This window comes from Saimiri boliviensis, chromosome 2 (assembly GCF_048565385.1).
Source record: "Saimiri boliviensis isolate mSaiBol1 chromosome 2, mSaiBol1.pri, whole genome shotgun sequence".
Lineage (NCBI taxonomy): Eukaryota > Metazoa > Chordata > Mammalia > Primates > Cebidae > Saimiri > Saimiri boliviensis.
The window spans coordinates 129,881,029-129,908,450 of NC_133450.1; the positions used below are offsets into that span (position 1 = coordinate 129,881,029).

The 27,422-nt window shown below is 42.1% G+C and overlaps 1 protein-coding gene across 11 annotated transcripts in view; it reads left to right on the forward strand.

Annotated features, from left to right (window-relative positions):
- The window catches only part of TRAF3 (TNF receptor associated factor 3), a 133,988-nt gene that overhangs the window by 56,472 nt on the left and 50,094 nt on the right, over positions 1-27,422 (forward strand). For 5 of the 11 annotated variants that reach the window (XM_074394336.1, XM_074394335.1, XM_074394334.1 and 2 more), the window contains 2 exons: positions 115-8,196; positions 16,346-16,470. The exons of 1 other annotated variant lie outside the window; for it this stretch is intronic. The gene's annotated coding sequence lies outside the window, so the exon portion shown is untranslated. The remainder of the gene's footprint in view (positions 1-114; positions 8,197-16,345; positions 16,471-27,422) is intronic. 5 more of the 11 variants (XM_039462943.2, XM_074394339.1, XM_010343956.3 and 2 more) reach the window with 3 other exon arrangements.

Here is a 27,422-nt window from a genome sequence, read left to right on the forward strand (position 1 = left end):
TGCATGTTGTTTTTGCTTTCCTTTTGTCAGAAAGAGGCCTGTAATAACAACAGGCATCTAATTTAGACTGTAATTTAGAATTTTTTTTTTAATTCCTGTCTTCCTTTCCTCTAGTTATTTATTGAATTTCTACTCAGTGTGCTGGAGTCACCCATGGGAGGGGCAAAGGGCATGACCTCTGCCCTTAATGCTGTGTGCTGTGATGAGAGATGCGTGCATAGCCGAGCCTGCAGACTGGAATGTCGAGATAAATTCTGGCCTGACACCTGCATTTCTGCCTGTCTGTGGTATTCTGTGTTCTTATAGAGAAGCTGCAGTGCCCAGCAGTTACCCCGGGGCAAATCTGAATCACCACCTATTCAATCAAGGTCATGATACTGTATTTACTAAGGCAGGGCAATGTAATAATTTAGACTCAACCTTCAAGTTGCAACTTATTACATGTAATAAGAGGTTCGCCTTATAAGGGTTGAAATACAAATTGATTTTTTTAGCCAGATTCCATTGAACCCCTGGTTGTTGATTTTCCAATCTTGAAAGAAGACTGAGATTTTATTGTAGAACTCACTTAGGGTGCCATTGTGTTTTCCTAAGTATTCTCAGTGATTTCTCCTGTTCTCCATATTCTTATCTCATGGGACTTTGACAAAGAGGTGTGCCTGGGCTGTGTGTGTGGCCCCCCTCACCCAGCAGTATGGCACGGTGGTGCTATGTGACTTCTGAGCTAGGTCTTTAAAAGGGTGCAGTTTTTGCCTGGATTTCTTTTTGGGGTCCTTGTTTGCCATCCATACAGTGAGGAAATCCATCTAAGCCACACAGGAGGATCACACAGTGAGCAGGGCATTGACATAACAAGGTGACTTCTGTTTTCTGAGTAACCTCCACCACAGTGTTGAAACTGTGTGCTCGAGCTCAGCAGGTGGAGGTAAAAGATTTTTCAAAGAAGAGGATAATGTAGGCTCTTGGTTGAGCACATGGTGAAGGGAGGCCTCTGGCTCTTCTGAACTGTTGCAGATAGAGCATGGAGTGCTGGGACTTCAGTCAGGCCAGGTCCTGCTGCCTCGCTGTCCAGCTCTCCCGGGTGCTCCTGGCCTGCCTTGCTCTCTGGCCCAGTGCTGCCTGCTGCCCTTTCATGGGGTAAGCTGCTTCCCTCAGCCCCAGCCATCAGTCTTGTTGCTCAGAATGCAAGAGCCTTTCTTGGCTTAGAATTTTAACTCAAAACCCTCAGTTCTTTTTTTAATTTTTTTTTTTTTTTTTTTTTTTTGAGGTGGAGTTTTGTTCTTGTTGCCCAGGCTAGAGTGCATTGGCACAATCTCTGCTCACTGCAAATCCGCTCCCCACCTCCCACCTCAGGCAATTCTGCTGCCTCAGCCTCCCAAGTAGCTGGGGTTACAGGTACGTAGTACCACACCTGGCTGATTTTTTTGGTATTTTTTTTAGTAGAAATGGGGTTTCACCATGTTGGCCAAGCTGGTCTCTGACCACAGGTGATCTGCCCACCTTGGTCTCCCAAAGTGCTGTGATTAGAGGCATGAGCCACTGCGCCTGGCCAACCTTCAGTTCTTGGTTTGTTTTCCTTTTTTTTTTTTGGCCCCGGATTTTGAGAATATCTAATAGTGCTGGGCAGTTTTATCATTCATCATCGGGGTAGTTTGGTTTATTGTAACTTACAGCTTCATACCTTATAAAACAAATTCATTTCTTGCTTTCAGATTTGCTTATCTAAAAGTTCTATTCATAATAGTAACTTAGCACAAGGCTTCTAATATATGAGTTGATGAAAAGCAGCTCCTGTATCACCTTTAATAAGGATAATTTTAAAATGTAATTTAATGCCTGGAAGCCAATTGGTACTGAGGTTTAATTTTGTACTTGGAAAATAAGTTTGAGAAGAAAAGTATCCTTTTTTTCCCTTAAATTTATTTTTCTTAGTTGACATAAAATTGTATATATATTTATCATGTACAACATGATATTTTGAAGTATATATTATGGAAAGGTTAAGTCTAGCAAATTAGCAAGTATAAAGATAAACTCAATAGTTATCTTTTTTGGTGGTGAGAATACTTTACATGACTTTATTTTTTTTAAACATAAAATCTTTCAGAAAAGTCATCTACTTTCTTAGCATTTTTAAAGAAGAAAAGTATCTTTTTAACAAATACATTTTCTAAGCCCTGGTCTGTAACCCACTCTATTCATTTAATATTTATCAAGCACTGGCTGGGCACAGTGGCTCACGCCTGTAATCCCAGCACTTCAGGAGACTGAGGTGGGTGGATCACCTGAGGTTAGGAGTTCAAGACCAGCCTGGCCAACGTGGTGAAAGCCTGTCTCTACTAAAAATACAAAAATTAGATGGACATGGTGGTGGGTGACTGTAATCCCAGCTACTCAGGAGGCCGAGGCAGGAGAATTGCTTGAGCCCTGGAGGTGGAGGTTGCAGTGAGCTGAGATTGCACCACTGCACTCCAGCCTGGGCAACATAGCTAGACTCCTCTCAAAAAAAAAAAAAAAAAAAAAAAATTGGGTGTGCATACTGCCCATAGCAATTTACAGACTCAGTGTGATTCTTGGCAAATTACTAAGGACCTTCTTCACAGAACTAGAAAAACACTGCTTTAAAATTCATATGGACCAAAAAAGAGCCCAAATAGCCAAGATAGTCTAAGCAAAAGAACAAAGCTGGAGGCATTCTGTTACCCAACTTCAAACTATGCTATAGGGATGCGGCAACCTCACAGCATGGTACTGGTGCAAAAGCAGACACCAGTGGAGCAAAAGAGAGAGCCCAGAAACAAGACCGCACACCTACAGCCATCTGATCTTCGTCAAGGCTGACAGAGGCAGCGGGGAAAGGACTCCCTATTCAATCCGTGGTGCTGGGACAACTGGCTAGCCACATGCAGAAGACTGAAACTGACCCCTTCCCTATACCATGTACAAAAATCAACTCAAAATAGAAGACTCAAATGTAAAACCAACATTGTAAAAGCCCTGGAAGACAACCTCAGCAAATACCATTCTGGACATAGGAACTGACAAAGATTTCATGATGAAAATGCCAAAAGCAATTGCAACAAAAGCAAAAATTGACAAATGGGATCTAATTAAACTTAAGAGCTTCTATTCAGCAAAAGAAACTATTAAACAGAGTAAATATACATCCTACAGCATGGAGAACATATTTGTAAATTATGCATCTGACAAAGGTCTGATATCCAGCATCTGTAAGAAACTTAAATTTAGGGGAAAAAAAAAAATTAAAAGTGGGCAAAGGGCTGGATGTGGTGGCTCACGCCTGTAATCCTAGCACTTTGGGAGGCCAAGGCAGGTGGATCACGAGGTTAGGAGATCAAGACCATCCTGGCCAACATGGTGAAACCACACCTCTACTAAAAATACAAAAATTAGCTGGGTGTGGTGGCAGGTGCCTATAATCCCAGCTACTCGGGAGGCTGAGGCAGGAGTATAGCTTGAATTGGGGCGAGATTGTGCCACTGCACTCCAGCCTACGACAGAGAAAGATTTTGTCTCAAAAAAAAAAAAAGTAGGCAAAGGGCACACACACTCTTTTCAAAAGAATGCATGGAGCCAGCAGGCATATGAAAAACAGCCCAAATCACTGACCATTAAAGTAAATGCAAATCAAAACCACAGTGAGATACCGTCTCACACCAGTCAGAATGGCCATTATTAAAAAGCCAAAAATAAGATGCTGGTGAGGTTGTGGAGAAAAGGGAGCACTTATATACTGCTGGTGGAGTGTAAACTAGTTCAACCATTGCAGAAAGCAGTATGGTGATTCCTCAGAGAGCTAGAAACAGAACTTACTTTCGACCTGCAGTCCCGTTACTGGTTATATATACTCAAAGAGGTATAAATCGTTCTACCATAAAGATATGTTCATTGCAGCACTATTCACAATAGCAAAGACATGGAATCCACCTAAACGCCTATGATGGCAGACTGGATAAAGAAAATTTGGTACATTTACATCATGGAATACAATGCAACTGTAAGAAAGAATGACATCCTGTCTTTTGCAGGAACATGGTTGGGAGCCCGAGGCCATTATCCTCAGCAAACTAACGCGGGAACAGAAAACCAAGTACTGAATGTTCTCACTTACAAGTGGGAGCTAAGTGATGAGAACACATGGACACAAAGAAGGGAACAACAGACAGTGGGGCCTCCTCAAGGGTGGAGGATGGGAGGAGGGAGAGGGTCAGGAAAAATAACCATTGGGTTTTAGGCCTCATACCCGGGTTACAAAATAATTGGTACAACAAACCCTGGTGACAGGAGTTTACCTATATAACAAACCTGCACATGTACTTCTAAACCTAAAATGAAAGTTGAAATAATTTGGGCATGGTGGCACATGCCTATAATACCAGCACATTGGTGGAAGGATCACTCGAGGCCAGGAGTTTAAGGGTTACACTGAGCTGTGATTGTGCCACTGCACTCCATTGTGGTGACAGAACAAGACCCTGTCTCTAGAATGTATATCTACACGATATATACATTTGGTGGGTGATTTGGTCCCAGCTGCCTGTGACCATCTGGGGCAGAGCCAGTGCTGTGTGCAAGGCATGCTGCCAGCACACAGTCCAGGAGTCTGGGGCTGCTCAGGGCCTGTGCACCTGCTCACTCTGTGCCTGGCTTGTGGATGCCCCTACCTCGCTTTTCTGAAGTTGTTTAGCAGCACTGCCACTGCTCTAACCTACATTTAAAGGTTTATTTTCATAATTTTCTGACAGAAGATTTTATTAATGTAGCCATTTTATTTGTATACTGATTGTCAAGAATAGAAAATTTTATGTTCAAGATATTGATTAATTTTTGGAGAAACCTAAGAGATTTGTGGTTGTATAACGAATCTCTATTTAAATTCATGGTGTAAACTGCAGTGAATCATTACTGTATTAGGCAGAAGCCAACATTGCAGAATATAGTTTATTTCAGAGGCCACTTAGGTGAGAATTCCAGGTGAGCTGGAAACGTTTTACACTGTGGTATATATGATCATTGGATGGTACTCTGGAAAGTTTGTACTATACATGTGTCTAGCAATTGTAGCAAGGTGGGGTGGGTGGCCACATTTGATTATGAAGTAAATTTATTCTAGAGAACTTACATAGCATGAAGAATATTAAATTCAAAGAAGTGTTATACTATCTATCTTAAATTTTTAATGTGACTCTTCTCTAGCTGTAAAAATATGTGTGACATTTTATGTTTTAGGAATAAAATAAGTATGCAGTGGTAATGAATGTTTGATTATGATTTCAGGTAAGACATCAGGGAAACCTATCACAGTGCCATAAGCAAAAATGAAAGAAACTCACTGTGGTATATTGCTACAAAAACAGCTTCTTGTTCCCCATGAAAAGCTTTGACTATGACTAAGTAGCACAGAACAGCCATTCCATTCTTCCCTTGCCCTTTCCTCCTCCTCATCCAAATCTAAGTTCCAATAAAACTTTATTGACACAAGCCGGGCGCAGTGGCTCACGGCTGTAATCTCAGCTCTTTGGGAGGCTGAGGCGGGCAGATCACCTGAGGTCAGGAGTTCAAGACCAGCCTGACCAATATGGTGAAACCCCGTCTTAAAAAAATAAAAATAAATAAATAAATAAACTATATTGACACCAACAGCCTTAGTTTGTCTCGAGAGGCAGTTTGCATGTTTCAGGGCAGGAAGAGAGAAGTCAGACAGAGCCCACTGGCTTCGCTAAAGTGATGAAATGGCAGAAATTGGGGAGGACAAGACAGCTAGAATTTGTGGAGGAAAACACAGGAGATGAGAGAGCAGGTTAATAAGAAATGTTTAAGTTTGGTAAACTAAATAATTCTACTCAATTTTCATGTTAGAGTAGCTAGGAATTAAGTAAGTTTCATGGAGTGTTTTTGGTTTCTTTCTTTTTTTTTTTTTTTTTAAATTTTAGTCAAGGTCTTGCTATGTTGCCCAGGCTGGTCTGCAATGGTACAATGACAGCTCACTGCAGCCTCAACCTCCTGGACTTAAGCCATCCTCCCACCTCAGCCTCCCAAGTAGCTGGGACCACAGGTGCATGCCACCACACCTGGCTAATGTTACATTTTTTATAGTTTTATAAAGATGCAGTCTCACTATGTTGCTGAGGCTGGTCTTGAACTCCTGGCCTCAAGCGATCCTTCCACCTCGACTTCCTAAAGTGCAGAGGTTGCAGATGTGAGCTACCGCGCCTGCCTTGCAAACAATAATTTTTTTTTTTTTTTTTTTTTTTTGAGACGGAGTTTCGCTCTTGTTACCCAGGCTGGAGTGCAATGGCACGATCTCGGCTCACCGCAACCTCCGCCTCCTGGGTTCAGGCAATTCTCCTGCCTCAGCCTCCTGAGTAGCTGGGATTACAGGCATGCACCACCATGCCCAGCTAATTTTTTGGATTTTTAGTAGAGACGGGGTTTCACCATGTTGACCAGGATGGTCTCGATCTCTACCATGGCCTCGGCCTCCCAAAGTACTGGGATTACAAGCTTGAACCACCGCGCCCGGCCACCAAACAATAATTTAAATGATGTGATAAAGTTTCTTTTAGCCTAGCCGAGATCTTAAAATCATCCTTGAAGTCAGAAATTAGCCCTGTTTGGTTCAGCTAATGGTGCATCAGGTTATGAATGTCATGTTAGTCCTAAGGGATTAAACAAACTCTGGCTATATCAATGCTGAAATTCAAAACAATGAAAAAAAAGATACTTGGTTTTAAAATGGGCCAGATACATCTATTGGGCATTATTGAGATTTTGGAAAATTTGAGGAATGAGATAATTGTGCAGGGTTTGAATTGCCAGGTGTCAAAGCCAGCAAAAATAGTGTGGTCAAATTGTTGGGTCCTTGAGACCGGGGTTTTAGTCCTTTTAGCTCTGACTTTGGGCAAGTTGGTTGATGTAATTGTTTTAGTTACTCAATAATCCAGACTCCGGCCAGCAGAGTTGGAGCATTGAATGACCTTTCTAAAATAATCTGAGCATGCAAATGGCAGATCTGATTTAACAGCATAACTGTTGATTTTTACGGCACAAGTCAGTGAGCCTGCCTTTGATGAGATAATCGAGGTGTGATAACAGACATAGCAGTTGAGAATACTGACTCCAGAGGTAGACCACTCTGCCACTTAGTAACGTATCATGTTGAGAAGCTGCTGAATCTTTGTCCTCTAGTTTCCTCATTTCTGTAACAGGCAGATTTATAGTTGTGAGGAATAAATTAATAACTACAAGAAGTAAATTAATAATGAAGACTAATATGTATCAAATGCGTACTGTGTGGCCAGCACCATTGTAAGTGGTGAGGATGCAAACCTGAACAAGACACATTTCTGTCTTCAGAAAGCTCAGTGTCAGATGGGAGAGAGAGAGAAGTAAGCAAGGTGAGTACAGGCTTATAAGCGTTGTGATGGGTGTCCTTACAGGACCAGGATTTCAGGAGGTAGGGTCAGTTTCCCTGGGAAGGGAGAGGTAGAGAAAAGATGCTTGTGGGAGTTTAATTCAACAAACAAGTGATGCCTGCTGGGTGTGCCTGCTGTCCTGCTAGGCATGAGACTGCAGGATAAATTTAGCATGCTCCCTGCTCTAAAGGAGCTTAAAGTTTAGGGGAAAACATGAGTCTAGTGATAAATAGCAGTTGTCAAGATACTTGAATGCAATCTTGCGGATGAAGTGTCTGACAGACTGTGGAAGAACAAAAACATGGAAGGAGACAGTCATTGTGGCTGGAGCGGAGTTTGCAAGTCCACCCATGGTGAGGGAGGGGATGCTGAGCCAGCAGGGTGGGGTCAGCTCACTCCCAGAGGCCGGCTCAGAAGCAGCAGCAGATGCAAAAGGAAGGGTGTGTTGGAGGGGGTATGTTGTGAATTTGATGGTGTGTGATGGCTAAATTGAATTCCATGAGTTCTAGACAATTTCTTCATGATAATTATCCTTTTAAATTTCATAATCTTCATTTGCCCACTAAATGTAATACCGTAACACTTTTAATTTAAAAAACACCTTTTTTATCAGTACTTTTGAAAACATTTTCCTGCACCTGTGCCTTCTATGAAATGCATGCTGTAGAGAATCTGTGGAAATCAGCTCATGGTGGAAGCTTTCACTGTCATGTGGATGAGTCCTTTCGCTTGCCCAGTGCCCTCCTGGCATATTGATGAGGTAGGATTGGGAATTGGGAACGCCTACAAAATGAGCAGGCTAATTTCAAAAGGATGCTAATCCTACAAAACCAAGAGAGAAGCTTATTGGCTTATTGGTTGATTTGCTTTTTTTTTTTTTTTTTAAACTGAGACTCACTCTGTCACCCAGGCTGGAGTGCCACCCAGGCTGGAGTGCAGTGGTGCAATCTCAGCTCACTGCAACCTCTGCTTCCTGGGCTCAAGCGATTCTCCTGCCTCAGCCTCCCAAGTAGCTGGGACTACAGGTGCATGCCACCACTTCTGGCTAATTTTTTTTTATTTTTAGTAGACACAGGGTTTTACCATGTGGGCCTGGCTGGTCTTGGAACTCCTGACCTCAAGTGATCCGACTGTCTTGGTCTCCCAAAGTGCTGGGATTACAGGCATGAGCTACTGCACCCGGCCATGATTTGCTTTTAGTTGAATTTGTGTGTTTGGAGACTGAGCAGTTACTTTCACCAGTCAAGAAATTGACTGGGCAGCTGTTAATGCAGGTGGCTGTTTTTGGTATACCTCATACTGTCAGTGTATCACCCAGATGCTGTATAATTACTCACTTATTTTACAGTCACAGTATCTTTGTGTGCCTGTATTTATTTAGTAATTAGAAGAAAGTTTTATGTTCTCATAGTACCTTCATGTCTGCAGAGTCCTTTTGTTTACTAATTTATATCCATTTGACACACATCTAATGATTGCCTCTGATGGATATATGTGGGAATATGTACATTCCCTACTGTTAGTTGCAAACAGAAGTAATTAGAGCATAATGTTTCACACTGAAGTAATCTCTTTTTCAAAGACATCTCTGAGAAGGAAAACATTAAGTTTGGCAGTTCCGATAAACTCTTACAGTGATAAAGTATTAGTCTGATTCCACTTAGTAAGAAAGTTATTTCCGGAGACTTCCATTTCTGCCATGATGGAATTAGAGGTGATTCACACCGCTCCCCCCCCACCCCGCCAGGACTAGGGTAAGGCAAGTGAGGTACTTGCCTCAAGTACAAAATTTAAAGGGACACCCAGAATCTCAGTAATGGAGATTATTAATATTTTAATATGCAGTACTTTTTAAAAATCAAATTTTATGCAAAAAAAATTCCAGGATGGAAAACAATTATTTTTTATTTTTAAAGACAGGGTCTTGTTCTGTTGCCCAGGCTGGAGTGCAACGGAGCAATCATAACTCAGTACAGCTATGGTAATATAGCTGGGAGGGCTCAAGTGATACATACTCCCACCTCAGCCTCCCAAGTAGCTGGGACTACAGGCACATGCCACTACGTCTGGATAATTTTTTGTTTTTATATAGTAATGTCTCACTATGTTGTACAAACTGATCTCAATCTCTGGACTCAAGCAATCCTTCCTCCCGTCTCAGCTCAGCCTCCCAAAGTGCTGAAATTAATTGGGGTGAGCCACACGTCTGGCCCCAAACCAAAATTTTAAATAAAGACAAGATCAGTATTAATAATTTTTATTTTTGTCTCAGGCTCCAACATGGCGTGGCATGACACCGTTACTGGTGTTATATATAAAATTGTGGTGTTTTGTACCTCATGGGTTTTTTCATTAATTTTGATTTTATCTCTATTACCAAGTTTTTTTGGCATTTCCTTAAAATCTGTGCCTAAGACAAGTACCTCACTTGTCTCGTCCTAGTCCCAAGTTGACTTATATCTTAAACAACTTGAAAACTAAAGAAAATATATGAAGTAACAGTTTTCATACATTTGACAGAAGGCTGGTTAGACTGTGTTCCTTGAAATAAGGGGAACAAATGAAACAAGCCTACAGTATTCCAGCTTATACCCCACAGCACAAGACTGTATACTTTTTTTCTATAAAGGGCTGTATGGTAACCATTTTAGGTTTTGTGGGCTGGATGCTGTTTGTCACAACCACTCTGCTCTGCTCTGTGCCTGCTTTCATCCTAAGTGTGTAAGTGAATGGATGTGGACTTGTTCAAATAAAACTTTATTGACACAAACAACCTTAGTTTGTCCTCAGGCAGTTTCCATGTTTCAGGGCAGGAAGAGAGGAGTCAGGCAAAGCCCACTGGCTTCACTAAAGTGATGAAACAGCAGAAATTGGGGAGGACAAGACAGCTAGAATTTGTGGAGGAAAACAGAGGAGGGAGCAGGTTAGAGAGAGAGCTCCAGAGATTTGCAGAAGGACCCCCTTGAGGTGTTGGCTGCGTTCTGGTCTGCACATGCCTGAGAGGAGGCAACTCAAAGCTAGGAAGAGAACTGCCAAAAAGGAGGCGGCCAAGTACTTCTTGGACATCAGTCACACAGGGCTGGGAATAGTTTGTGTTCGCACCACCCAGGGTAGTATCAGGCAGATCTTTTGAAGGCTTGCCTTTTCATCCTTGTTAGCGTGGGTTCAGAGCAGCTTTTTCATCTCTGGCATCAGGTAGATTCCTCAGAAGGGTTGCCTTAGCAGTGGGGCTGAACTATCCATAGACTAATAGGCTGCTCCAGACTCACCCTAACTGATTACAGATACCTTGATTACGTTCTCAGAACAAAGCCCTGACTGTATTTGAAAGGATGCACCCAAACATGTAAAAATAAATTGTGTCTAGCATCTAATAAATAATAACTAGGTATGCAGAGAAGCAAAGAAATGTGGTATTAACCAGGAAGAAAAGCAAGGGAAGCAGACCCTAGAATGACAAGGGATGATGCAGTTAGCACACAAAGACTTTAAAGTGATTTACAGATATGTTTCACACCCAAGAATGTGGATAAAAACAGAAGCATAATGATGAGTGAAAGAAAAGATCCAAAAAAGACTGAAATAGAACTTCTGCAGATCAAAATACGATATATAAAATGCTGGGTGCAATGGCTCACACCTGTAATCCCAGCACTTTGGGAGGCTTAGGTGGGCGGATCACTGGAAGCCAGGAGTTCAAGACCAGCCTGGCCAACACGGGGAAACCTCGTCTCTACTAAAAATATAAAAATCAGCCGGGGTTAGTAGCAGGTGCCTGTAATCCCAGCCAGTTGAGAGACTGAGGCAGGAGAATCGCTTGAACCCAGGAGGCGGAGGTTGCAGTGAGCCGAGAATGTGCTGCTGCACTCCAGCCTGTGCCACAGAGAAAGACTCCATCTCAAAAAAAAAAAAACCCAAAAAACAAAAAACAAATTTATGTGTGCAGCCTGTGGTATAAAATCAGCTGATTTAAGATACGTGTAACTTAGTTCCAGAAGGAGAAGAGGAGGGAATGGAAACAATATTTGGAGAAATAGTGGCTGGAAATTTCCCAAATTTGATGAAAACTGCAAACTACGAAGCTCAAAAACCCCAAACAGAGCAAACGTAAAGAAATCCAAGGTATCTCATAATCAGATTGCCAGAAAACCAGTGATCAAGATCAAAAGCTTTCAAAGCAGCCGGAAGAAAAGACACATTACAGAGGAACAAAGTTACTAATAACAGTGATTCCTGGTCATATCCTGTGAACCAGAGACAACAGAGCGACATTTTCAAAGTACCGAAAGAAAAAAACCTATTAGCTTAGAGTTCTGTACCCAACAAAAATGTCTTTCAAAAAATGAAGGATAAATTTTTATTTATTTCAAAAGTAAAGAAATTTTTAGGCTGGGCCCAGTGGCTTATGCCTGTAATCCTAGCACTTTGGAAGGCCAAGGCGGGCAGATCACCTGAGGTCAGGCGTTTGAGACCAGCCTGGCCAACATGGTGAAAGCTCGTCTCTATTAAAAATATAAAAATTAGCTGCATGTGGTGGTGGGCACCTGTAGTCCCAGCTACTTGAGAGGCTGAGGGTGGAGGGTCACTTGAACCCAGGAGGCAGAAGTTGCAGTGATCTGAGATCATGCCACTGCACTCCAGCCTCGGTGACAGAATAAGACTTCATCTCAAAAATAAATAAAAACAAAAGAGAAACTTTTAGACCAAGAGACATCAAGATTTATTGCCAGCAGAATGGTACTAAAGGAATTTAAAGGAAATTCAAATAGAAAATATTCAGTGGGAAAATTATATATATATATTGTTTATATATGTATATAGAATATATACATATATATGTATCATATGTATATGTATATATATTTTATATATGTGTGTACATATATATTTGTATGAGACAAGGTCTCACTGTAGTGCTCAGGCTGGAGTGGAGTGGGTGTGATCTCAGCTCACTGCAGTCCCTGTCACCTCCTGCCTCAGCCTCCTGAGTAGTCGGGACAACAAGTATGTGCCACTATGCCCAGCTAATTTTTGTATGTTTTGTAGAAATGGGGTCTCACTATGTTGCCCAGACTGGTCTCGAGCTCCTGACTTCAAGCAACCCATCCACTTCAGACTCTTAAAGTGTTGGGATTATAGGCGTGAGGCACTGCGCCCAGCCTTAAATAGTTTCCATCTGGGGCCAGGCATGGTGGCTCACACCTGTAATCCCAGGACTTTGGACAGGAGGAGAGGGCAGATTGCTTGAGCTCAGGAGTTTCAGGCTACAGTGAGCTATGATCATGCCACTTCACTCCAGCCTGAGTGACAGAGTGAGACCCTGTCTTTCTAAAAGGGGAAAATAATGGTAAAGTCGACAAAGCTCCAGTGAAACTGTTAAGGAAGAAAAAAGAGGTATAAATACCGAAATGAAATGAAAAAGGTGAAAACACTATGGATTCAGTAGACCGTTAAGCTATCATAAAAGGATATTGGAAATAGCATCATGCTATTTACATCTGAAAGTTTAGGTAAAACAGACAAATTTCTTTCAAAATGTAGCTTAACTGAAAGCGACTGAAGAAGAAATTAAAAACCTTAACCAGTCCTATAACTACTAAAAGTGTTTAGATTTAAATATATATATATATGATTGAAGGAATGCTGGGCATGTGTATAAACCCATTCTGAATTAAAGATTAAAACCCATTTCTGAATATGCAGTTGTATCGATGAGGGCTCTTTCTGATGTAAATTTTAAGAAATTCAACCTGAGCTGATTTGTTGTTGTTGTTGTTTTTTGTTGTTGTTGTTTTTGAGACAGAGTCTCCCTCTGTCACCAGGCTGGAGTGCAGTGGCGTGATCTCAGCTTACTGCAACTTCCACCTCTTGGGTTCAAGCGATTCTCCTGCCTCAGCCTCCTGAGTAGCTGGGATTACAGGCGTGCGCCACCAGGCCCAACCATTTTTTGTATTTTTAGTAGAGATGGGGTTTCACCTTGGCCAGGATGGTCTTCATCTCCTGACTTTGAGATCTGCCTGCCTCAGCCTCCCAAAGTGCTGGGACTACAGATGTGAGCCATCACACCCGGCCAACCTTAGCTGTCTGAAGTAAATAAAAGGAAGGTTTGACTCATTAATTCTGACCTGGCTTGTGTGTTCAGAGATGAACCAGCTCTGGGCAGGGGAATAAGATGCTCTGAATGATGAGATGCAAATCACAGGCTTTGCCCAAGCCCAGGGGTTGGAGTCAGTGCCTCTGGAAGCTGGTGGACTGAACTAGGAATTTATACCTGACAAGAAGTCAGGGTACAGAAACCATGGGGAATGTGAACAGATATTTGGCTACAACATTAAATCTTCATTGCAGTAATTCCCAGATGTACAATTTCATGAATTCTTTATTCAAAATTATTATAAAATTCTATAATAAAGGAGTCTCAGTTGGCCAGGTGTGGTGGCTCATGCCTGTAATCCCAGCACTTTGGGAGGCCAAGGCCGGGAGGATTGCTTGAGACCAGGAGTTTGAGACCAGGCCTGGGCAACATAGTGAGACCCCATCTCTTAAAAACATTTTTTTTTTTTTTTTTTTTTTTTGAGACGAAGTCTCACTTTGTTGCCCAGGCTGGAGTACAGTGGCGCAATCTTGGCTCATTGCAACCTCCGCCTTCCGGGTTCAAGAGATTCTCCTGCCTCAGCTTCCTGAGTAGCTGGGACTGCAGGCATGTGCCACCATGTCTGGCTAACTTTTTATTTTTATTAGAGACAGGGTTTTTACCATGTTGGCAAGGCTGGTCTCGAGCTCCTGATCTCAGGTGATCTGCCCTCCTCAGCCTCCCAGAGTGATGGAATTATAGACTACAGTCGTGAGCCACTGCTTCTGGCCTAAAAATTTTTTTTTTAATTTGCTGTGTGTGGTGGCACATGCTTGTAATCTCAGCTGCTAGGGAGGATCTCTTGAGCCCAGGAGTTTCAAGGCTGTAGTGAGCCATGATTGTGCCACTGCACTCTAACCTGGGTGACAGAGGTAGACCATGTCTGAAAAAAAAAAAAAAAAAAGAAAAATTTAGAATACTATTATACCTCTGTTCAGTTAGTAGGAATTAAAAAGTCTGACAATTGTTGCTGAAAAAGTTAAGCAACAGAAACCCTCTCATACCTTTCTGATGGGAGTGTATATTACAACTGCTTTGGGAAATAGTTTGGCTTTACTGTATAAGCTAGCAGTCATATTTCTAGGTATGTGCACTAGAGAAATACATGCCTAAAGTGCTTGAGACAGCTGTACCAGAAAAATATTCGTGTTTGTATTTGCTCCAAAGCAAATACACGCTAGAAGATGAGATTGGTTAACTAAATTATGGCATATTTACTGAGCAGAATATTACACAGCAATGAAAACAAACCACAGACACAGTAACAACGAAAAAGGGAAAGAAAAAAGCAAGACAGGAATATATATAGCAATCCACCCACCTCATTGATTCTGTTTATTTTCATCTGCTTCTGGATTTTTTATAAATTACGTTTGGTCGGGCTGCACACCTGGGTGATAAATCTCTAAAGAAAAGTTAGGAAATGATAACCATACGAGCTAAGGCACAGTAGCTCATGCCTGTAATCCCAGCACTTTGGCAAGGTGAGGTGGGAGGATCACTTGAGCCCAGGAGTTCCAGACCAGTTTCGGCAACATAGGGAGATCCAGCCTCTAAAAATAAAAATAAAAAAATTATCTGGCTGTGGTGGCATCCTCCTGTGCTCCCAGCTACTTGGGAGGCTGAGATGGGAGAATTGCTTGAGTCCAGGAGGTCGAGGCTGCTGTGAGTTGCCATTGCGTCACTGCACTCCAGCCCAGGTAACAGAGCAAGACCCTGCCTCAACAAATCAAATAAAAACCATTTTGTTAAGGGAATACTTATGTATGTGGTGGAAGGGGTTTGGGGTCAGAGAGAGGCACCCGGCCTTTAAGGAGTTCTGGCGATGCTCCATCCCTTGGCCTTCGTGGTAATTAGACGTATTTATATGATAATTTAATGAAATTGTATATATATGTTTCCTGTACCTTTCTCTAAGTAAGTAATACCTCATGGTAAAAGCAATTTTAAAGTAATCTTTTTTTTTTTTTTTTTTTTTTTGGGGTGGGTGGAGTTTCGCTCTTGTTACCCAGGCTGGAGTGCAATGGCGCGATCTTGGCTCACCGCAACCTCTGCCTCCTGGGTTCAGGCAATTCTCCTGCCTCAGCCTCCTGAGTAGCTGGGATTACAGGCACTTGCCACCATGCCCAGCTAATTTTTTGTATTTTTAGTAGAGACGGGGTTTCACCATGTTGACCAGGATGGTCTCGATCTCTCGACCTCGTGATCCACCCGCCTCGGTCTCCCAAAGTGCTGGGATTACAGGCTTGAGCCACTGTGCCCGGCAAAGTAATCAGTTTTTATAATGCATATTCCATTAAAAAATGTGGAAAATCTGCAAAACACATGCATGTACAGTAGTTAAACATGTGTAATCTTAAATTTCTTCATGTTATAGAAATTTACATTTTGAAATTTTATTTGTATTTATTTATTTGAGATGGAGTCTCGCTCTGTTGCCCAGGCTGGAGTGAGTGCAGTGGCATGATCTTAGCTCACTGCAACCTCTGCCTCCCAGGTTCAAACTATTCTCCTGCCTCATCCTACCTAGTAGCTGGGATTACAGGTGTGTGGCACCACACCTGGCTAATTCTTGTATTTTTAGTAGAGATGGGGGTTTCACCATGTTGATCAGGCTGGTCTCAAACTCCTGACCTCAGGCGATCCGTCCTCCTGAGCCTCCCAAAGTGCTGGGATTACAAGCATGAGCCACTGTGCCTGGCCTTGAAATTTCATTTTTAAAAGCTCTAAATATTTTCCAGATGAGAATTGACCAAATGTTATTATTATTTTCTAGGTAAGGGACTCCACTACAGTAATTAAAGAAGGATAAGGTTGGCGTTGCTTCGCTTCTTTTTTTTATTGAAGTCCTTCCTTCCCGATCAAGCGTCCATATTTCACCTTAAAGCATATGACACAAAGGTATGCCACTAGAAAATTTTAATTTGTGTAGATTTCTTTCTTCAGCTGTTAATTTTTCATTTTGCATAAAAATTAAGTAATTAAATTGCAGAACATCCTGAACATATTCACTGTTGGCTTTAGCACTTTGATTCTTCTGCAGATGTATTTGACTTTCTACATACATGGTACTTTGTTTTGGTTTGTGTCTGACCTTATTTTTATTTTTCATTTTTTTTCAAACCAGTATTAAACTGAAAATAGTAGATACTGTACATGATGGCCCGAATGAGTGAATAAGTTGGAAAAGCAGGAGTGGTGGCCTGCACCTCTCTGTGAAAGGCCTGCTTTCCGAAATCTTAGTCGTGCCCTTCCCTAGAAGGTGCCCACTGCAGGCAGCTGGGGGTGTCGCCTGCCTCATGGAGTATTGCATTTTTTGATAAAAGAACATTTGCTCCTTAACCATCTTTCTCTAGGAGTTTGAAAGAAAATAAAATACTGTGTTTCAGTCTCTTAATTTGTGACTGGGTGGCTGGGATGGAAGGATCTCTTGAGAGTTTGAGCCCAACCTGGGCAACATAGTGAGACCCTATCTAAAAAGATAAAATAATTAACTGGATATGGTGGTGTGTGCCTGTAGTCCCAGCTACTTGGGAGGCTGAGGCAGTAGGATCACTTGAGCCCAGGAATTCTAGGCTGCAATGAACTAGGATCATGCCACTGTACTCTAGGCTGGCCATAGACCAAGACCCTGTCCCTTAAAAAAAAAAAAGGGCTGGGTGCGATGGCTCATGCCTGTAATCCTAGCACTTTGGGAGGCCAAGGCAGGTGAATCACCTGAGGTCAGGAGTTTGAGACCAGCCTGGCCAGCATGGTGAAACCACATCTCTGCTAAAAATACAAAAAATTAGCCGGACATAGTGGCAGACACCTGTAATCCCAGCCAGGAGGCAGAGGTTGCAGTGAGCTAAGATTGCGCCATTGCACTCCAGCCTGGGCAACAAGAGCGAAACTCCATCTCAAAAAATATGTATATGACAATAAATCTTTCATATGTTAGAATGTTAATATAAGTATGAAAAGTTTGAAATGTTTGCTTCCAAAATGAGATTTAATACATAACTATTTTTCATAAATTGAAAAGTGTCAAGAAAACTGCTGTTCAAATTTCATTTATAATCATAGTATCATCATAGTACCATTCAGTTTTCCCTGATAGTGTCTGGTGTTTTTAGTTTGTTTGAAGCAGGGTCCAAATAATTGCAGTTAGCTGATATGTCTGTTAAGTCTCTTAATCAATAGAATACTTTTCCCCATCCCTGTTTTCCTTGCATTTTATTTGTTGGAGAATCTTGGCTGATTGTCCAGTAATCAGAAGTTCCCCCACTCTGGCCTTTGCTGTTTCCACTGGACATGTTCTTCTGCCTCTGGGTGGATATAGAGGCTCGTTCCTTCTGGCTGAGCCTTTCAGCACAGGTGCGTCAGAGGTGCATGGCGCCCTCACCAGGAGGCACACATCTGTGCAGATGTGAGATCCAGCGTTGTTTTTTTTCCCTTTTGTCATTTTTATTTAAAAGACACAGGCTCTTGCTATGTTCCCCAGGCAGGTTTCGAACTCCTGGCCTCAAGCATTCCTCCCATGTCAGCTTCCCAAAGTATGCTGCAGGCATGAGCCACGGTGCCTGGCAGATCCAGTATTTTTTGAAATCTCATGTTTTATTCTAGCAATTGATTGAAACATTATAATCTGCCTCACAGTGTGACCATGTTTTATGCTTTTCACTTCTTCAAATATAGTTGGTACTCCAGGAAGATGAACCTTATCACACTTAAAATTTCTACCCCTTACACAGCCCCAGGGCTCCAGCCCTGTGTGGCGGGCATGGCCTTGGGGAGGCCTCCATCTGGAGAGGTGCTGCCTGCACTTGGTTGCATGTCAAGTGGACTTAGCCCTTGGCTCTTCTCCCTGCTTCCTGTCCAGATGGCAGGGCTCTGGCCCTGGGCCAGAAGAGGCACAGTGTCTTTGTATATAGTAAGGGCTGAATGAATACTTTTTAAAAATCCTAACTTGTATGAACTAAGGGATACTGACAATGCTGGGCCCCAAATAACTATTGATTTCTCAAAGGCTTTAATACCATGTCTTACACTGTGATTTAATCAGGTTCTTTCCTAGGTGTCTGCCTGAGTCACTTGGTCTGTGTGTCTCTCCCTCCCTGTCCTAAGGGGGCTTTTCATGTGTGCCTGTGATCTGCCTGTCTGACTGGTCAGAATCCAGCCTCCCGTTACTTGCCCAGGGTGCTTCCCGCAGTGGAACATTTGGCATCAGGTATCAGGAACAGAGTCAGTATGCTGAAATGTTTGCATGAATATGGATTTTCGGAAAGCCTTGTTATCAGCAGGGCACACCTGTCTGTTCATGATCTTTGCCCTTCTCCCTTTATTGGCATCATTTGGATGATACCTCTAATTGCCCTGCTGGGCTGGATGTGGAGCTGCTTTTCCCCACGTGTGTTATTGCTGTCTTACAGCAGGAGACTTTTGCTTTGTTTATCTGATGCTTCCTTTTTTTGGTTTTCCCCGGGCTTTCCAGCTCTTGGAGCACCCTTTTGTCAGCAGATGTACTTTTGTTTCCAGTTTTTAAATTCTAACTAAAGTGTAACATTCAACTAAAATCATAGAAATAGGGAACATAAAACAAATCATTAGTGTAATGGAGGCAGAGAAGAAAGTGAAAGGAATCCAGTCCTCCTCTTTGCTGTACTAGGTATAGATATGCCTCACCTGTCAGCGAGGGCCTTCCCGAGTAGCTGATGAGAAACAACACCTTTATGAAATAATTATCTCAAATAATTAGAGATGCCTTTCCTTTAGTTAAAAAGGAGACCTCAAAATACAGTAAACTCGTGTCTAGAACTGTAGCAAACAGTAAGTAAAGTAATAAGAGTAAAAATTCTGCTTGAAGAAGGCTGTAGAATAACAGTTGCAGATTGGGTGTGGTGGCTCACGCCTGTAATCCTAGCACTTTGGGAGGCTGAGGTGGGTGGATCACTTGAGGTCAGAAGTTTGAGGCCACCCTGGCCAACATGGTGAAACCCCGTCTCTATTAAAAATACAAAAAATAGCCGAGTGTGGTGGTGTGTACCCGTAATCCCAGCTCCTCAGGAAGCTGAGGCAAGAGAATCGCTTGAACCTGGGAGGCAGAGGTTGCACTGAACCAAGATCACAGCACTGCACTCACTCCAGCCTGGGCAATAGAGTGAGACTCCGTCTCAAAAAAAAAAAAAAAAAAAAAAAAAAAAAAAGTCACAGAGCTCAGAGTGCCAGATGCTGCTGCTCCTGGTAGTTCTGGTCTTGGCCCTTCCTCAGCTCCTCCAAGTGTACCAGCTTGGGGGCCATTTTTTTAGTCACACAGTTGCCTTCATTGTAGTTTTCTTAGCGCCGGCTTTGCTCAGCGGATCTGTTGTTGCCATGCAGTACATTTCTCTCTGTGTGGGAACAAACATTCTCTTCTCAAACCCGGTGCTCAGGGAGGATAGGAAGTGGGCTATTAAGTAGGCAGTGGCCTCAGGTTCCCAGCATGTATATGACCACCATTCTAACCAGAGGCGCCTGTGTCCAGCATCTGAGCATTGGAACCTCCAAGGTGCTCCCGCAAATCAAGATGCCAAACATTAATTGGCAGGTCCCTAAAAGTTGCCTCGAATGCCATCTTTAATGTATTTAACTGAATTTGCACAATTTTTCTTGATGAACACAATAATTATAAATACACAATTGCCATTAACTTATAATGGTCATATCTAAATTTTAGGATAAAGATAGAATTTAACTATTTTTATGCCCATATATAGGCAATTATAATAAAGCTATTTATGTTTAAATCAAGAAATCTAATCAAAGGTTTTCGCAATCCTTCCACATACGCAGTCTCACTTATTTCTTGCTACTTCTGGTGGTAGGCCTGCCTGTGGAACACACGGGCATTCCTGCCTGTCCACTCAGTGTAAACAGACGAGATATGGTCACAGATTAGAAATTACCATCACAGACCAGGCGGGTGGTTCATGCCCGTAATCCTAGCACTTTAAGAGGCTGAGGCAGGACGATTGCTTGAGCCCAAGAGTTCAAGACCAGACTGGGCAACACTGGTGAGATCCACCTGGGCAACTTGGCGATACCCTATCTCTACAAAAAATAGAAAAGTTAGCCAGGTATGGTGCCGTATGCCTGTAGTCCCAGCTAGTTGGGAGGTTGAGGCAGGAGGATTGCTTCAGTCTGGGAGTTCAAGACCACAGTGAGCCATGTTCGCACCACTGCACTTCAGCCTGGGTGACAGAGGAAGAAAAGAAAGAAAAATAAGGAACGAAATTACCTCAAAGGAAAAAAAAGAAAATAAATTACCCTTATAGACATTTTACTGCTGCGAGCATGTGTATACATGCGTTTGAGTACCTTTTTTCAGTTCTTCTGAACATATACCTAAGAGTGGAATTGCTGGTCATATGGTAATGTTTTAACTTTTTGAGGAACTGCCAGCCTCTTTTCCTTAGTGGCTGAACCATTTTATGTTTCCACCAGCAGTGTATGAGGGTTTCAGTTTTTCCACATCCTAACACTTGTTATTTTCCTTTTTTAAAAAAATTATAGGCCAGACACGGTAGCTCACACCTGTAATCCCAGAACTTTGGGAGGCTGAGGTGGGTGGATCGTCTGAGCTCAGGAATTTGAGCCCACCTTGGGCAACATGGTGAAACCCCATCTCTACTAAAACACAAAAAATTAGCTGGGCATGGTGGCACCCACCTGTAGTCCCAGCTACCCGGGAGACTGAGGCACGAGACTTGCTTGAGCCCAAGAGGCAGAGGTTGCAGTGATCTGAGATCGTGCCACTGCACTCCAGCTCAGGCTACAGAATGACACCCTATCTTAAAAAGAAAAAAAAAGAAAGCCAGGCACATTGGCTTTTGCATGTAATCCCAACAATTTGGGAGGCCAACGTGGGAGGATCATGTGAGTCCAGGAGTTTGAGACCAACGTGGGCAATATAGTGGCACCCTGTCTCTACAGAAAATAAAATAATTAGTTGGGCCTAGTGGTACACACCTGTATTCCCAGGTATTTGGGAAGCTGAAGTGGGAAGATTGCCTGAGCCCGAGCCCAGGAGTTCAAGGCTGCAGTGAACCGTGTTCACACTAGTGCACTCCAGCCTGGATGACAGTAAAACCTTGTCTCAAAAAAAAAAAAGAAAAAAGAAAAAAATTGCAGCCATCCTACTGATTGTGAAGTGGGAACTCATTGTGGTTTTGATTTGTATTTATTTTCCTTCTTCCTCTCCTCTGCTCTCCCCTCCTCTCCTTTCCCTTCCCTTCCCCTCCCCCATCCCCTCCCCTCCCCTCCTTCCTCCCTCCCATCCCCTTCCCTCCCCACCCCTCCCCCTCCTCCCCTCTCCTCTCCTCTGGTTTTCTTTTCTTTCGTTTTCTTTCTTTTCTTTTTTTCTTTTCTTTGACAGAGTTTTCATTCTTGTTGCCCAGCCTGGAGTGCAATGGCACTATCTCCGCTCACTGCAGCCTCTGCCTCCCAGGTCCAAGTGATTCTCCTGCCTCAGCCTCCCAAGTAGCTGGGATTACAGGCGTGTGCTACCACATCTGGCTAATTTTGTATTTTTAGTAGAAACGGGGTTTCTTCATGTTGGTCAGGCTGTTCTCGACCTTCCAACCTCAGGTGATCCACCTGCCTTGGCCTCCCAAAGTGCTGGGATTACAGGCATGAGCCACCATACCTGGCCTCTTTCTTCTTCTTTTTTTCTTAAGTTGAAGCAAGTTTCTTAAGAAAATAAAGAAATAAAGAATGCCTACTCCATAGGCAGAGCCCATGCTGCTTGCTGTTTATACTTATTGTTACTTCTTGATTGTATACTAAAAAGGAGTGGATTATTCATGAGTTTTACAGGAAAGGGGTGGGCAGTTCCTGGAACTGAGGGTTTCTCCCCTTTGTAGACCATACAGGGCAACTTCCTGATATTGCCATGGCATCTGTAAACTGTCATGATGCTGGTGGAAGTGTCTTTTAGCATGCTGATGCATTATAATTAGAGTATAATGGGCAGTGAGGACGACCAGAGGTCACTTTCATTGCCTTCTTGGTTTTGGCCAGCTTCTTTACTGCAGGCTGTTTTATCCTCAAGGTCTTCATGACCGGTATCTTGTGCCGACCTCCTATTTTATCCTGTAACTTAGAATGTCTAACCTGCTGGAAGTGCAGCCCAGTAGGTCTCAGCCTTATTTTCCTCACCCCCTATTAAGCTGGAGTTGCTCTGGTTCAGACGCCTCTGACATGTTTCCCCGCTGTCTTTCACAGGGGACCCCTTAATCCTAAATGTTGTAGAGGGACAAAGATCCATCTTCTGTAACTTCTTCAGGTGGAATGGGGTGATGGTATTCTTGCCTAACTATGAGAGTCTCTCGTATTCAGGATAGAGAATAGTTCCACCAGAAAGCATCAGTATCTTGAGGGCCATTCATAACTCCAAGTTCCAGTAAAAGGTGATATCTGGAAGATTAGTAAGTGTTCAGTTTAAGAAAACATTCAGTAAACTTATCCTGCATCCCTACACAAAGAGTACAACAGCAATATATTCCACAACAGTAAAGTAGAATAAGTAAAATTATCCTGAGTAAACTAAATAAGAAGGCTTTCCATGAACTGGGCAGTTGTTGAAACCAAGCCGAGACGGGGTCGCTAGCTGATTCCAGTACATGCCCAGAATTAGAATATTGATCTTGATTTTTTACATTCCTCTTCTCTCTTGTTTTTTCTGAGCAGTAGCCAAAGATCACTGGTTGGTTCACAGGAGTAAGCACAGTTAGCCTCAGTTGCAGAAAAAAACTTAAAAACAGCTGATGAGACTAGAGTCTAATAACAGCTGTACCGTACTTCCTGACACAGAATATATTTTCTCTCTCTGGTCTCCCATTTTTACTGAAGACAAATTATGTTAAGACTGACTTGCTTTATTGTACTTGGCCTGATTATTTGTATAAAGTGCAGCAAGAACAATTATTTTTCACATAGCATTTAAAAAATTTACTTTGATGGAACTTTGTTCCATAAAAGGAACCTCAGATAAGACTTTAAAAATCAAGCCCAGCCATGGGTTTGTACCCTCAGATAACCTGTGAGTTATGAAATTCCTCTCCTTTTGAGGTCTCAAGATGACTGGGGCTCCTGGGCCTGTCAGAAAGTGACATTGTTTACTTACCACAGGTTAGGAACCCTGCACAGGAACTGTGTAGACAGGGTATGAGGCCAGTTTTCCAAGGGTATTTTATTGGCTCTATAAGTCAAGGTTGAGTCCTTAAAGGAAAGCACACCAATCCAGTCAAAGCCTTGGTAAAGTAACCAGTTTCTCTAATTGTGTCCTGTTGTAAAAGAAAACGGATTCTTACTGTACTCATGCAAATAACTATATTGCCATAAGAATGCTCACAAATAGTTTCCAAATGCTGGAAAAAGCAGGTAGAGAGAAACAAATATCCTTCAGATTTGTTCACAGAAGTGTACTTTACTCAATTATCCAAAGCTGTAAGTAGCTCAAAAGTTTCCTTGACTCTGAAAAACAAAAATGATTAGTAACGTTTTAAGCAAAAAGTCTAAAAAGATTACTTTAGTCTTTTGTTCAGTCCATGCAGTTAACTCCTATTCTACTTCATAATCATTTCAGCTCTCCATGAGAGTCCTGAAAGTTTTTTTCTCTATTCTAATGTTACAGTCTCCAAAGTTATTAGAAACCTGTATCTAAGAGCACCTGTCGAAGTCCTGTAGCTGACTATAAACCACCTTTTGAAGAAGATCAACACAACAGTTGTCTCTGGATGACAAAAAGTCTTAAGGCAGCCACAACTAAAGGCATAATTGACTAGGAATTTTGATTACTTTTGTGGCATACAATTTTACATAATTATAATTATTAATAACATATACTGAGTCAAATCAGAATTCTAGGAGTTTCCCATTACTTTGGAACACATACCAATAACATTTATGTAAATACAGGCCAAAGAAAGCCAAACACCATTTCATATTTGACAGTGTTTCCTGTATGATTTTTATAACAAATAAGCCAAATTTCATCATTGCATTAGTGTACTATTAATGTTAAACCCAATTCTTAACAAAACGTTATAGACAAATCTGCCTAATTTTAATGTCTGACCATAAGATAAAATTCTTACAAACCTTTTATAACCCTTTACCAATTTTTGTTAAAGAGCAGAGCAGTGCTCTAAGAAAAACCTGTTGCGCTTGTCCAGTGTTCAATTTATAGAACTATATAATCGTTCCCTTTAACTTTAGTGAGTGTGTTCACACACAGAATTTCTTTTACAAGATTAATATTTCACAAACTTTCCACAACTTTTATAAACCTTCAGCTTTCTCCTAACTTAAAACAATCCCTTAACCCTTTAATCTAGGCCCCCCCAAAAAAAATCCACTTTCACATGCCTTCTTTTACCGAAAACACATTTCACTTTCCTTACACACCTTGCGTATAAAACTGTTTTTCAAGTAGTCTCAAGTATGTGATACTGTTAACTCTTAGCAGCTTTTACTTTTGGTGAAAAACTTGGTGAGCAATTTTAATTATGCACTAGGCATGGCGCTTAGGACACCAGGCAGGAGAGCAGATAAGGTCTGACTCTTCCTAGCGTAGCTAGGAAGCATGGCCAGCTCCACAAGTCCCCAGGCCTTACCTAGAATCTAATGGCCCTAGGTGATTTGACCTGCCCGATTTAGACCAAATGTTTTTATTTTACCAGTAATCTTTTTTGTTTGTTTGTTTCTTTTATTTTACCAATAATCTGTAAAATTTTCTTTACTTCTCTACAGCTTAAGTCACATGAATTAAAAGGCATTACACTTTTTACTTTTCTGACAAAATACTGATTTAAGCATTTATTTTTAAGCCAATTAATCAAAGCCTTTTATATCACACACATACCACATATAAATACATAGACAAAGGAAAACCAAGTAGTTGTAAGGCTTCTCATTTGCTAGTTCCTTAATTGGATTACCAGCTTCATGGTAGAACAGTGCTAGGAAAGCATGCAGTTTCACAGCCTAATAAGCAGGCACAATTGGAAGGCAAAACAGATCCCCAAAAATCAAAGGTCCCATTTTTATACTGGATCCTGGATCCCAAAAGAGAAACGCTACAGAACACAACAGTGCAGTGATTTCACCACGTATTTCATTGCCAAGCAACCCAAAGCCAATCAGCCCTTTTTGTGATCAGCCCATCCCCCACTAGAGTCTTACCTCTTAGTGGGGAAGGGTGAGGATCTCTCCACACCTCCCAGGTGGCCAAGAGCATGCTTTTGATCCAGACATGCAAAGATCCAAGTATCCCCCCCATGCCATTTAGCTGTCCCCCAAAGTATTAAATTATTTCCTACCTAGTTATTACTCACCAAAGCTCTCTCACAATGTGAAGTAATTTCTGATATCCCCAAAAGTAAAAAAAAATCAGATAATGCAGTAATGCAGTGCAAAACAGAACAGAGCCTTAGATTTTGAGAGGTATCTATCCACTTTTAGTAATTCTTGGGGTTCTGTGAGGAAAATAGAGGTTTTTCCCCAAACAGGGTATGTGGCACCTCCTGTTTTTCCTAAGAAGTTCCAGGCTGTTAGAGCTTGAATATCCACTTTTAATTAACCTGACTTTTAACCATAGCACTCTTCTAAAAGTCCTTTTAAACCTCTTATTACCCAACTTTAGCCACACCAAACCACCAATATTCCTGGCTTTTGAACTTTACCAAATGTAACCTCCCAGGTGCTCAGAGAAAGGAAAATTTAAGACAGTTCACATGAAGGGGAAGAGAATCAACAAATGGCAAAGGTCACCCAAATACCAACCAGAAAGTGCTCATTTTCTAGGCTGAAAATTGAACCTGAACCCAAGCCACCATTGTGAAAAGACAGCCTTAACTGCTAAGCTACAACATTGGGCAGTTTCCATCACTTTTCCCAGAAGGAGCCCAGAGCAGTAAATTTTGAGCTTGCAAGGGCTTTTAACTGCTCAAGATAATTTGTAGAACTAACTATGACATGAACCCCAAAATTCCTGTTCCCTGGAAGGTGGAGAACAAGAGAAAGTATTGCCACGTGATTACAGGGTCAAGCTCTCAAGGGCGATTCTCAAACATGTGGTCTTTGGGCATGATGGTAGCTCCGAATAACAGAAAAGATAGGAAAGGGAAAGGAAAGAAAGGGAGAAAAGCAATGCCAGCAGGAGGGTGGGGAAGGCGAGAAGCTCAGGGAGGCCAGAGAAAGACCCACCCACTGCAGCTGACACTGAATCAGAAGTTCAGGTAGCTGCTTTTCGGGAGCCTAGGGATCTTTTCCAGCAGTCCTGTCAGCTCTAGTTTCCTCCTTGCGAGAGAAAATGATCTCCATGTCTTGTGATCCTGTACATGCCTAATTCTGTCACCCACAGCCGTCAGCAAAGAGTGCAAGGCAGATTAATCCAAAGAGAATAGCAGTTATCATCCCAGGGTGTGGTGGCGGGTGCCTGTAGTCCCAACTACTCGAGATGCTGAGGCAGGAGAGTCGCTTGAACCTGGGAGGTGGAGGTTGGGGTGAGCAGAGATTGTGCCACTGCCACTGCACTCCAGCCTGGCGACAGAGTGAGACTATGTCTCCAAAAAAAAAAAAAAAAAAAAAGAGTGCCTTATATATATTATATATTCTGGATGCTAGACCCTTAATAGATATGTGATTTGCAGGTATTGTCTCCCATTCTGTTAGCTGTCTTTTCAGTTCACTGATAACATCCTTTAGTGCACAAAGTTTTTCATGTTGGTGAAGTTTAGTTTGTCTAGTTTTTTATTTTGTTGCTTATATTTTTGTTGTTGCATCTAAGAATCCATTGCCAAGTTCAGGTCATTAATGGTTTACCCCCTGTATTT